The 13801-nt window shown below is 37.1% G+C and overlaps 1 protein-coding gene across 12 annotated transcripts in view; it reads left to right on the top strand.

The window, feature by feature from the left end:
* The window catches only part of Rhogef3 (Rho guanine nucleotide exchange factor 3), a 144141-nt gene that overhangs the window by 46498 nt on the left and 83842 nt on the right, over positions 1–13801 (top strand). For 6 of the 12 annotated variants that reach the window (XM_077411436.1, XM_077411437.1, XM_077411434.1 and 3 more), the window contains exons 1-2: positions 853–1513; positions 6024–6574. The exons of 1 other annotated variant lie outside the window; for it this stretch is intronic. The gene's annotated coding sequence lies outside the window, so the exon portion shown is untranslated. Of the gene's footprint in view, positions 1–852; positions 1514–6023; positions 6575–13801 lie in introns of those variants that run through there. 5 more of the 12 variants (XM_077411432.1, XM_077411431.1, XM_077411430.1 and 2 more) reach the window with 5 other exon arrangements.

Genomic DNA, 13801 nt, shown 5'->3' with positions numbered 1-13801 from the left:
CTTTAATTCCTTGATCCATTGTTATATTAATTATATCAATTTCAATTTTTTAAGATAAGGCATGTACATGCTACCGCAAGAAAATCGCTATAGGAAAAAATTTAATAAACATCATCGTTCATTAGCTTGATAAAATATCTCCGACTACTGTCGTATCGTAATCTTCAACGACTCCTCTAAGCAGGGAGACTGAAAGAAGAATCTATATTATCAGTTATACCAGACGCGAAAGAAACGATATAAAAATCCAGATTTCCGCAGGATAAAAGAACGATGAAATTGGGTGCGACTAAATCCGCCAACCAAATGTATAATATAAATTTGCATCTTCAAGATCTAATTTGAAATCATGTATTTTCATTATCCACGATCCTTTATCATTATCGCTTGAACGACATCGGAGTAATTGACATTATCAGCCCGGCTTCATTTTCTTCAAGGAAAATTTTTACTCCCATAACTACAGTCAGAAACATCTCTCCGAGCAACCGCAATTAAATCAATCGTAGTTTCCGCCTCTCAGTTTCCGACTTCATTATCATAATTATCTCGTCTCTCGATCGAAGACGTCGCAGAGAAATCTTTTCGGTAGACGTCAATTCAATAGGAGGTCTGTGGCAAAGAGGGCAAAACAGGGATCGACCCGACGGTCTCGCAGGACAGGCAAGCCGTCGACAGGACTAGCTAGAGCAGAGACGTGCACCGGCGTGTTCCGGTCGCGGAGGCTGCGCGGAAAAATCGATAGTCGACGCTCACCGGCAGCAGCGGCGGCGGCGGCGTCGCCGTCGTCGCCGCCGCCGCCGCCGCCGACGCCGACGTCGAGCGGCGCGATGGAGTCTGCCCGATGGCGCAGTCAACGTCGGGACCGGCACCCCAAAAGATCATCCCACGCGGTTAAACTCACATTCGCCAATCCACCCCTTTTCTGACTGGCCCCCCCTCGAGAGATGTCGCATCCTCGGCGTAAATAGTCCCGATCGACCGCACGCGCGTAAACTCGCGGGTGCATGCGGATGACGGACGGTGGATACGCATGCACGATTCACGGAGCGAAAGTGCGCGCGGTGCGGGGATGCGTTTGTGCATGCGTGCGTCCGTGCGTGCTTCGCCGGCACGTTGACGTACCACCTTCGTCCCGCCGCAATCTCGATACGACGGGATTCGCGAGGAAAGGTGACGTACCACCCCGTATGATTGTTACAGCCGGGTCGACAACCTCGAGCTCGCGGACGCTCCTTCGGCGATGCCGCGATGCCGCAACGTGCATCGCGATTATTAACTCCGGGACACGACGCCGATCCGCAGTGAAACCAAAAAGCGGTTCCGTTGCGAGATGCGAGCGACGTGCGCCGCAAGGTGAAGAGATGCAGAGATTTTAGTGCTTATATATATACTGCGGCACAAAGCGAGTGCGTACGTGTACTCGCGTGGATATTCCGCTACACTCGCGAATTTGGGACCTCCTTTTATTCGGCGCGCATTCTCTGTTGGAGTGCTCTTCGACCTTGAGTTGGTGAGAATATACGCGGAGCAAACGAGATTGCGTGGATTGTGCATTTGACAATCGTATTTCGCAAAGAGGGAGATTTATTTTTTTCTCCCTCGCGGATTCTGCGAATTTTTATACGCGATTTCTCATAAGCGATACGAGGAGCGTGCCTGCGCCACGATTTACCCCCAGCCATGTACAGACTTATCGTTGCGCAGAAAATACAATTACGGTTTTGTTCGAATCTGATTTCTGAATTTCTCTCTCGAACGCGCACACGACGACGGTACATTTCGTTTCTCGCGAAAAAACTTTCGCACGAAATGATGGCACGTGGTCGTTATTACTGATCCTCTGATCGAGTTTTTATACGTATCGAGTTCCCTCTGCCGAGTTGCAAGCTGCGGATCTCCGATACGACCCTGCGATACGCGCCTTTTCGAGGACATTGACCTCCGCTTCCGCGTCTGTCTGGCTAGTTTATCTGTTTTCCCTGGCACTCAAACGTCCTCGAACCATCGAATTTCGATAAAGCGCGTACCACGGATGCAAATGCGCAAAATATTTTTCGCGGAACATTCCGAAGGGAAATTTTACGAGGTACCTCGATATCAAGTCCGCCTCCCTGTCGATTCGTTCCTCTCGGGTGTACATTTATCGTCTGACATTTGCCGTCACCATTATTGTTCTTGATTTTTATATTGAGTAGAAAGAAAAATTTCGAACATCTGCATCGTTCGATGTTCAGTAAATACACAGTTAAGCACTGATGATCATCAAATTGAGTGTTAAATTGGCAAGGTGTATAATACGAGGCGAATAATCTAACGATATAAATCCATCGTGATTAGTAGTTACAGCTTATTCTTCCAGCCGATATATCTCCGCTTGTTGTTCGAACGATACCATTATACCGTTCGTATAGCAATTTCTAAATTACCCCACCGTAATTTCTCCATTAAGTTGACCCACTAATTTTGCGTCTCTGTGTGTGTGATTTATATTCCTTTCTGCTTCGCTTTCCTTTTATACAGACTAATTATCGCATCAGAATTTGTCATTTGTGTAATTTGAATTTGCTGCATGCAGAAATGAAAAATTAAAACTTAATCGCCTGACCTCGCCTTCTCGTCTACATATAGCGCATAGGCGAGGTCACATACGATTGAGTTTCAATGTTTCATTTGTATGCTTAATTATAATACTTGTTAAAATCAGGCAGAGATTAAAATAACGGTAATTCAGTATTCGTATAATTACAGAATACGCGTAAAATTAAGATGCAGAATATGCGTAAAATTAAAAGTCAAATACTTAATATTGTTTAAAATCGAACCTTAACGTGTGCAGAATTATTATTATTAAAAAGAGCGATTAATAATAATTTGAGACGTTGAAATTTTGCAGAATAATTCATTTATGATTTAGATCGGCGTCGTAAGAAATTGTCCGTTATGAAAGCATGATCATATATTATTTATCACCGCGACGATATACATCGCGCGATACGACGCACGCAATCTGACGCACCGTACTGTAATGGGTGGCTTCTATTTCCTACTTTCCCTCAGTCCCTTTTTTTTCGCGGCTTTCTTTTCTCTCCTGAGAAACGGCTACGGAGTCTTGAAGTTACTCCAGCGGCCAACTGCGCACTCATCTATAATATAAGGTGCGAGGCTAAAGATATTACGAGCTCCAAAAGCCGCATAATTATTGCACGGTATAATTTTGCTGATATTACTTCCCTCGTGCGCGACCCACTTGGACATATATACGAATATTAATTTCCCTTCTCATTTCGTCCACTTATTTGATGATTACATGAAGATCCGAATTCGCGAAACACAACAACGTGGTTTAATATGTAAATATGCATTAGCAGAAGGTCGATTAAGAAACAAATAGAGAAAGCGTTAAATATTTTAATTAAATAACGGTAAAATTAAATTATGTAATTTTCGTTGTAGTTAATTAATGGAAAAAGAATTATTAGACTTCTATTAATATAAATTGACGACGAAGGGAGATTAAATAATTTTTATAAAATGCTTCGATTTTATATTTATTCATTGTGAAATTTTCGTGTCGAAATAACGAAAGAAGGATCCTATCAGTGGTACATTTCTCATATTCGAGGCACATAAAGCTTGTCAAACGTTTATACATTTCATTTTTATCTTTATCGAAGCAATAATACACGACGTTCATCAGAATCCCATGATCCCAAGTGTATGCTAAATTTTTTCTATATACCGTACGCTCGCTGCTCTTTTGAATCATGAATTTTCAAAAGTCTTTGGAGAGCCGTCGCGTTAATCGCACCGGTAATTTATTCCTAAGTATCCGGTTGACTCTATAGATAAAAGTATCCAAATCAAATTAATTAGCTTTCACTTTAATCGTTTAATTTATGCCAATAAATGCAAGATACTTGATCAAAGCAAATTTTGAACTGTGGCTCTGGGGTCGCCCTTTCATTTTATACGCGCGATAACAGTGCGACTAGTACCGTGTAAATAATGGTGAATTAAAAATTTCGTGATATTCACGAAATTGTTTTGGAAAGAGCGTATTTTGGCTGATTATCGCTTCCGGTCACGGTGCAGTGATAAATTTCATTACTCCCGAATTCGAAGTGCATCCTTTCCTGCGGCCATCTCGACGATTGGTCCGAGCCGCTTGAACTGCTTTGTGGCGAATTCACCAGTTCGACGCGAAAATAAAAATTGTTCGACGTTTCTCGACGAGAGACGGGAAAGCGGAAGCGTGCGAGAGAAAGTTTGTCACCATTGTACCGCGTAATTTTTCCTCGCGACGCGAAAATGTCGATCACGCGCGAGGATTGTTCGATATCACGGAATTCTATTCGCATCGCTTTCTTCCAAAGGTTCATTGTTCGAATTTTCGCTTCTCGAGCAGGAGGAGAACGATTGTCAAATTGAGAGTACAAGTTTCATAGACCCCGTCGTAAGAAAAATAAAATATTTTCTGCAATATAATACGCATCTCTGACGAAATGAGATCGAAGGGATATCTCCACGGCTGAACGGAAGATCGTAAGTTTTTTATTTTTTATTTTTTTTAAAGCTATAAGACATGAAAAATGTTGCTGTAACGTTAGGAGAGATACTTCTTCTTAGGTCGTAGAGCCACTCGAGCCCTTCCTCGTTGTAGGTCGATATTTTGTTATCGGAAAACAGTAGCCACCTTGATGAAACGATGTGAGGGATATCGGTATAAATTACAAAATGGCAACACTGAAAACGTTACGATGTTCACGATCTTGTTTAACGACGTTGTCGCATTTGCTACGAGCTCTCTGAATGTCTCATGAGATTCATTGCATAGATAACACCATTGTGACCTATAATCCCTACGGATCGCTATTATCCGGATATGAATAGCCATTTCGTCGAAAAACATACGAAACCGAAAAAATTCTAGTTAATTAAGTCAGACTGATCAATACTTGACATTTTTTAATCATGTAAAAATTGTGTAATTTAATTTTCCGAACAATTCCTACGTTGAACCACTTTTACCGTTAATTAAAATAAAATTGTAATCGGCTGTGGATGTGCGCCGCGCCCCACTAAATAATTATTTCAACAGATTTGCTCTTAATATACGAAATTAATTACGGCTCAGTTATTTGCAATTAAATATGCCGGAATCTATCGCAGAACGATTCAGTTAAGCCGGTCAAAGGAAAGCAACAAGGACAAGAGGGCGAGGGTGGAAAAAATGGGTTCAGGATTTGAGGAACGGGAGCAAAGTTAAATCCGTGCCACCTAAACAGCCTCTCGCGATATCTTGTTGAAACAAGCCTGTCTCGGCGGGCCAATAAAGATCAGCGTTTTGTTTTTCCTGTCTTTCGCGATGAAAAGAGGACCTACCCTACGTGTAATCCTCGATTTCATCGTAGATATATAAAAACGCGAAGGGCCAAATGTTTCGACGTAGAGATATTGGGGAGAAAAGTAAGGTTGTAAAAATAATAAAACGTTCGAAGAGTTTTCGAGATTGCGTGGATTGACGTAGGAAGAAATTTACATAATGCTAATAAGTCAATGAATCTTTTTTTGTTGTATTATAACGCGATATGAAGAATAAGAGGTGTACGTTATTAACAATAATGATACCTTCGATAGCTATAAGCTATGATTAATAACTGCGTACAAGTTTGATATTGAAAATCTGATGTAATAAGAGTGGAAGTTTATGCAATGCAAATAAGTGGACGTATTACATTTTAAAGCTGGGTATAAAAAAAATATGGGCGTACATCGATGGCCTTGATAGCGCTTGATAGCTTTATATTGATATATAATCAGTAAATCTGATGCAATAAGGGTAAATTCTAGAGAATCTAGATAGTTTTAACGCACTCTTATAAATTCTAATATTGCGTTATAATATTGTTTGCAATTATGATGCGTTAAAATGGAATTACAGGAATTTGGAGAGTCAAAAGAAATTTTTTTTACAACAGTCGTTCTGCATACGTAGATATTGCTTAGCGCATGAATTCCAGGAATTATCGTTCCCCGAAGAAGAAAAAGAGTGATCTCGAAGCGACGAATATTTTTGTTTGCAGAAGAAGAGATCAACGAGTATTTCTGAGGAAGAAAAAAGGAAATCAAATCAATGAACGAATGTGTAAAAAAATACGTTTTAATGAAATAACAACGAACAGGATTGCCGTGGAACAAACAATTCTGTTAGCGCAGTTTCCGCAGTGCAAAGCAACGCTTTGTTCCCTTGATAAAGCGGCAACCAGTTAAGTGAAAAAGGAAAGTATATGGAGGAGTAAATGGTGTCGCGTGAAAAGTGCCCTTGGACAACGGATTCGTAAAATGAAGTGTTCTGCAAGCTCCACTGGGAAGACATCACGCAAATCTAATTTCAACTACGATCATACGGGGAATCACGCCTGATGGAAGCTTTAAGACGCTACGCGCAGTTGGCGGAATTGCGGAAAGAGAACGTCAATTTTCTTCTACTGCGGACCCGGTGCGCTTCCGGAGCATGGACGAGGCTGGATTCCGGAAACGACAGGTGTGGGAGGAACACCGGGATCGCCAGGTAAGAAAGTGACGATCAATAGCCTCACAAACGTGCGCTCGCGAACTTTGTACGGTTTCTCGTTACCAGTCGATTCGGATCTCAATCAGAGAGGAAATCTCTGGAATGTCTTTGATATCGGGATACCTGCGACACACACACACACACAGAGAGAGAGAGAGAGAGAGAGAGAGAGAGAGAGAGAGAGAGAGCTGCGCGTTGAATCCGCTGGAAAGAGAAATTCCTCCCTTGATTTTATCATCGTTAATTACGAATATGTATTTAATTAATAGTAATATTTAACTAGCACTGCCTTAATAAATATCGAGAAATAATTGCAACTTGCTTGACAGCGCGCAGAGATAATACGAGCTTCACGTAAATAACGTCGTCACTATAATATATATCTCACGGCGATATACTATTTAACTTCAGAAACTCGCAAAAGGTGTACAGACAAAAGACACGAGTCTCGGCAATTTGCTTACATTCGTATTTATTCGCATCGCAGAAAGTCTCAGTCGTCCAAATGGAAAACCATCAGATTAAAGAAATTAAACTGGTTTCTTCTCGTCGGAGACGTTTTTCCCACCCCCTTTTGTTGCAAGCACGCCCCATCTCCTGTTCATCGTTATTAAGCTTTTTATTCTCCGCGGGCATTTGAGATGCGCGGAAAACCGTCGAGTGTCCGAAGAGGAACCTCGACGTCAATTGACCTCGTTGCACTTTTTTCTGTAACATATTGTACGATATATTTTTTTTTAATTCTTGGCATGTGGACGACCGGAAGAAATGTTGTTTCTCTTCGTTTCCATCTCGCGGAAAACTTCGTCTCGTTCTTTTTCTCTCTCCCTCCGTTTCTGATCTCCTGAGGACAATGACCCTACGACGGTTGCATTAAACAAGCGAGTTATTTTCAACTCCAGAGGAGACTTCTCGTTACAAAAGCAGCGTTAAAGAAAATTTTATTACGTTCGATGGATCGAAGTTTCAAATTTTTTATAACGCGTGCAAACACACACACACGAGTAAGATTTTCCTAGTTGGAAGTATTGATTTCCGTTAACATTTAATGCGCGTTATATATCCTATCGCCGTTTGTTGCACCATTTTACGCAGTTACAAAGTGCATTCTTCTTATTCTGTTCTCCTTTTGTATCATTCCCTGCCTCAGTCTTCTTTTCTTTTCTTTAATTTCTGAAGATCTCTTTTTTTTCGTAACAAAATCTTGATAGGAAGATCTCGCACTTTTTGAGAATTTGATTCTTGTCCTCGGTACGACGCGAAGGGTGCAAGTGCGCTTCTCTTATCGCATCTTCAATTTCCAGCGTTCTACCTTGGACAGTCGTTTCTGCAAATAAACTCGTTTGATCTAAATGAGTCGAGACGTAAAATACCTTGAATTCGGTACTTTTGTTTTATGTTTTTTACAAGAAATATCGAAAATACCGCACATTATCCTCTTCGAACTAGAAATCAAGTAACCAACGCAATTGGTTTAAGCAAAATAGAGTTTTAATCGAATTTTTTGTTTATGAGATACAAATATGCACATCAAATGCGTTGTTTTGTATAATAATTGATATATTATGTATAATAAATAATGATTATTATGCATGTGTAATTCATTATATAATAATTCATCTGATACATTATTATATATTTACAATAATTACATGATTACAATCCAATCCCCTATCAATATTCTCGTAATGAAAAATACAACAGAGTACGTTTGGAAAATTAATCATCACAGTGAGTTTGGTCACGCGGGGTATATACTCGGAATCGTATTTACGATGATCGGCTTTTATAAATATTCATCGGCGTCGTACTTTTACAGGTCTAATTGTAGAATCAGATTCAATTTCTGCAGCTTCGGATATTCCGTCCGTGTTTAATGGCTCATGCTGCGACCGTAACACATCATTAACGAGGGAGCTTGATGTTTGATCATCGCGCACCAACAAATGTTTTTACCTTGGTATTCCCAATCAGGCTAATAGTGTTTCGTCGGTGGTGACGTTCTACGTAGAGCCTCCATCTAGAAATGCATCAGCCGCGCGGTTTGTGCGCAGTTGATGCGAGGCAGTCAGGGCGGTAGCCAATCTCATTACAACCAATTGTTTTCGACTCGCATTGAGCTGCGGCAACATGCGTATCGCAGCTTTCAACATTTAGCCAATCCTACTGTTTCCTGATGCGAGAATGAAAAGAGCAAGGTTGCAGGTAGTTGAGTAGTTGGAAATTTACTATTCCAACTAGATATACGCATTAAAACGCGTTTCTCTATTCCTGGATTTTTTTTTCATGACTCACGAGGATCAAATCAGGGACCGTTTGTGAAAAATATGCGATATTACTGATATATTAAACACTCACCTATATTTTTTATATATTTGATCCTACATATGTATATACAATAGATCTCCGCATATAACACGGATTCGTATAACAGGACGGAAAATTTTTAATATCTGCCTGTTTTAAAGTAAAATAAAAAATATTTTACCGTTTTATTTATTTTACATTTTTTATAAATATATATGTGTTTCCATATGTATATCTACATAATCCAGACATGTATAGTCTATATGACTTGTAGATATAACACGCTTCATATACATATGGAACGCATACTCCGTGTTATACAGGGGTTTACTGTATGATGTACATATACAATATATATATACATAAATATACTATATATATATATATATATATATACATATATATATACACACATAAATACCAATAAATTTATGTTTAATCACGTCAATTATGTTTGAAACGATTAATTATATAATAATTATTTAATTTACGTTAAGCTCTACACGTATCAGAATAATATCTGAATAGTTTTCAGCGCCTGAAAACAAACGTTTTGTACGCGACGTAATGTTTTAAGAGTAGAATAAGTAGAGAAACTCCGTCCTCTCGATTAAATTTTATTTAGGAGACAATATACACTCCACAAGCAATGTTACAATAGCATATTAAATCGAAGTGTGTTCGCTATAAGTTTCTGACAAGAACTGAAAAATTTCATTCGAGATGGATCGTTGCTTATTAAAAAAAGCAGAATTTGGATATAACAGCCAATACCCAATAATATGCATACTAATATCGAAAGTAGTGATTAATGCGATTTTTCGAAAGAAGAAGTCTAGAGTTACTAAAAAATATGAATGCAGGGTAAGGGATTGTATATAGGACAAGATCCATTTAGATAGGGTTAAGTTCTTTTATTACTGTGTCAGAAGAGTCTCGGGAAGAAGTTCAGGACTTCTTTTTTTTTCTTAAGACAAAAGACAGATTGTAAGATAAAAGCTTTAAGGAATATTTTATTATAGACAATGCAATGTTTGTATTACAAAAACTATTGGAGAGAAGGAAAAAGATTCTTAAAAGGTTTCAAGTATATTAGAAATTTTAAAATCCTAAGGTAACACAGTTGCGGTAGATAATATATACAGAAACGAAGAAGTTATATCCGCAATTTATCAAGAACCACTATTATGTTCATTTTGATTAATGTCCGTAATACTGTTAATGCGGTAGGTCAGAAAAAGCACAAAGAAAGTAAATGCATTATTGACATTAATAATTATATTATAAAGTTAATACTTTATTCAATTCTTTTTGTTTAATTTCAATAGTATATTATTTAAGAAATGTATTTTAGTAAGAATTACTGCTTTAAATTTTTTCCATAATCAGTCATCTTTGTATATAACAGCTTCTTTCTACCTACTCTATTAATAAAAATGGACGTGGCCTGAAAGAAAAACGAGTTTTTCGAACTTAAGTTTTTTTTTGTAATTACGGGATTGGTTTGTATTTTTAATTAGTCGTTATAACAATAATTAGGCTTGTTAAAAATTCTATTGAAATTTAATACAATAACGTATGGTATAGTTTTTATATTTTAAACTTTAAATTTTGATTGACAGTAATATGGACATTGTCAGTAATATGGTCTTTCCTAGAACTTCCGTGATGAGATATCGCATTGATGCCATGCGTGTAACTACATGCTACCGACAATTCGCGTTATTCTGCCGTCTTTCGCAACCTTCATTGATACGTTTTTTCGAGCTGTGCGCCGCGTTACGACGACAAAGTTGCGTGGAATTCACGCGCGAGCAGTCGATGCGGCACGCGTGGTCGGATTTTGCGTTCGGAACGTGCTGTTGACACGTTTGATAAGGACACTTTTCGCGCGCTTATTGAGAACGAATAAACTTTTTGTTCATGTCCCTCGCGCACTCGTTTACGTCAAAATAATGATGCAGTTGCATAACGCCCGATGCTTTGCGCGTACGAGCTCGTTCGCTCATGCGAATCGAGTTTTTCTTTCCGCGTGACGGGAAAAAGGCGTCGATATACTCGCATAGACTGTTTGATTGTTTAAATTTTACTATTCAATTGCGTTTTACACGTCTAATATTTTATATACAATGAAACGGAATTAAATGAATTAAACACTATATTTACTGTAACTTGTCATTTTTGTTAGTATATAGTGCAAAAGAGATATATGAGCTTGTAAAAATAAATATTATTAAAAAAAGTCAACAATTTGAACAGTTATATGACTCTATTTGATATATATCTTTGAAATAATTGTCTGAATTTGAAAAATTATCTAACGGTTATTGATTTTGAAAATTATTAAAAATATCAATATATACTATTCAGTTTCAATACAATTTCAATTTCAAATTTTGACAGAACTTTCTAATGCAAGTTTTTTAGGTCACCAAGAATAAATTCGATGTTAAAATTGACTAATATAATAAAACAATAATCCAATGTTTTGAATTATATACGTATAGTATTTAATATGGCTTAATATATAATTTTCCTACAAAACAGAACCAAATTTGAACACGAAAATTTTATTAATTTTAATTTTGATGTTTATAATTAATTTTTTTTGAAAATTAAAAGTTCTAAGAATCTATTTAATTTTGAAAAATTTTTAGTTTGTTATATAATAACTGCATGTCACATAGAATTATATATGGAATCACATTAAAATAGCTCTTCTTTTTACAAATTTAACTTCAAACTTCTTAAGATTATGTTATAAAGAACTTCTAAAACTGAAATTATATTGATCATATAAGGATATTCATATATAAAGCACGATTATTCTTCTCTTTTAGATTTTTTTCTGTTTTTGTTAAACTGTGTAATTGTCATTTTTGTTTAACTGTAAATTCTCGCGCGAGAGTTCGATAACTCTTTAGTTAACTTATACCTTGCGACATGCAATTGTGATAACTCAAATACATATATATATATATATATATTACAGAGTCTACAATTTTAATAATAATCTGTTTAGTTTTACGCTTGCATCGATCTTTTTATTTTTCTCTTTGAGGTTTATTTATTTATTATTTCTTGCTATTATCTATATGCTCTTCAAAAATTATCGTTGTATTTAACAAACATAGCTACTTTATTTATTTAATAAATCTTTTTTGTAAACTTTTGTATATCATGTGCAGTCTGTAAATAACACAGATTATATATTGCATTAGCGTAATATCGTTTCATAAGTCGTATCGTTTGCCGTTATTTCTGCTAATGGATTATCGTTTCGGATGCATTAACGGTAAACGGGCGTCTTGCACGGTTCGTTAAATACATTAATTCGAGTGGAAAGTGACGAGACGCAGTCGTCCCTATCAACCTTGTTCTCGAAGCTAGCCGCCGTATCATTTCAACCAAACCGTTGAACTCCAGAAACTGCGAATTTGTTTCGCAAGTTCGTCCGTTCCCACACACCTCCGGGTGTGCAATCGAAGTTTTCTTCCACTTCTTTCCTGTTTCGATCATGATAGAGATAGAGCGCCAGACTCGTAATCTGAGGAACCAGGTGCGAGTCCACTAGAACCATGGAATGTTTTACCGAAAACTGCGCCCCTCCGTGCAAGATTGAGGTTCTTGTGCGGAGAAAACTGGGGCTCCGTCTTTCGGACAGAGACGTTAAGCCGTTGGTCCACGTCCACCCGTTGCAGGATTAACAGTTTGAAAAATAATTTGTTGCGAGTGTGGTAGCATCTTACTATTTTTTTCTTTGTGGAAAACTTTCTTTTATAAATATCACAATAAGTGAGAGATAAAAGATTATTTACATTGATATTACTTTAATACTGACGTTACAGCAATATGCTTGTGTAATTGTAAAACTGTTTTGAAAATACATCATCTAATTCGCATATCATATCATATCATATAATAACATCCTACTCTGTTAACAGTAATTAATAAATATATACGCACTTTTGTGCTGTTTGTATAAATCATGTATTTTTTTACCTCCGCTGGATTCGAGGCGGAAGGAGAACGTGCAGCGATATTAGAATTAACCATGATCGTGGTGCTCAAATTATTATCTTGAATAAAATTTCTAAAAAAAAAAAAATACTTGCAATAATTCAAATTTCGGCAAAGCGTGCTCTATACTTACTTTATTATTATTTATTATAAACAACAATTTTTTATGTCATTTTTTATTAATAATTAAATATAAATAATATATTAATAGAAAATTTATTTTATTTTATTTCCGCAAATTTCTTTACGATTTACCTCTTATTAACCTGTGCTTTTAAACTTGGCTCATCTTCTAAAATCATTGCAATTTCTTTTGGGTCAGGGAGTCAAGTTTTGGTGCCGGTTCTTCAATATTTTCATCCAGATTGGTCGCACGATTTTGCGATTGTAAATCTACAGATCCATGGATAACAGAGCTCTTCCGCAATTGGGTTTTGGCACGCGTTTTATCCACATTTTGTATATTGCCCATAACGTTCTTGGGCACAGTACTATCTGAAAAAATTCACAAATAAAAAAATTTCTTTTTAATTCATGCTTGCGCATAATACTCTCTTTGGTCTTCATTATACTATCTTAATTAAAGTACTAACTATGTGGCTTTCTCATTTTATCCTTCCACATTTCGATGCTTGAAAACGATCCTCGAAAAAAAAAAGAAAGTGGTAGTATTATACTTCGAAAAAACCTAAGTAACAAGTGGTAGACGCACTCTTTGTATCTCGAAAAATCTCGAAAAAATCTAAGGAGTAGTATCTTTATTTCCAAAAAATTATAACCCAAGTGATACACATCACAAAATTATGTTACCTTATCAAAGAAGAGTCGCGCTCCAAGTGTTCTATTACAATTACAAAAAAGAAATGATATCTCTTTAAATTACAGCGCCAATTAAAG

This window comes from Temnothorax americanus, unplaced genomic scaffold, assembly GCF_048541705.1.
Source record: "Temnothorax americanus isolate GAGA-0224 unplaced genomic scaffold, ASM4854170v1 Scaffold3, whole genome shotgun sequence".
NCBI classification, from domain to species: Eukaryota; Metazoa; Arthropoda; class Insecta; order Hymenoptera; family Formicidae; genus Temnothorax; species Temnothorax americanus.
Note: the sequence above shows the minus strand (reverse complement) of the source record. Positions and strands in the feature narration are given on the sequence as shown.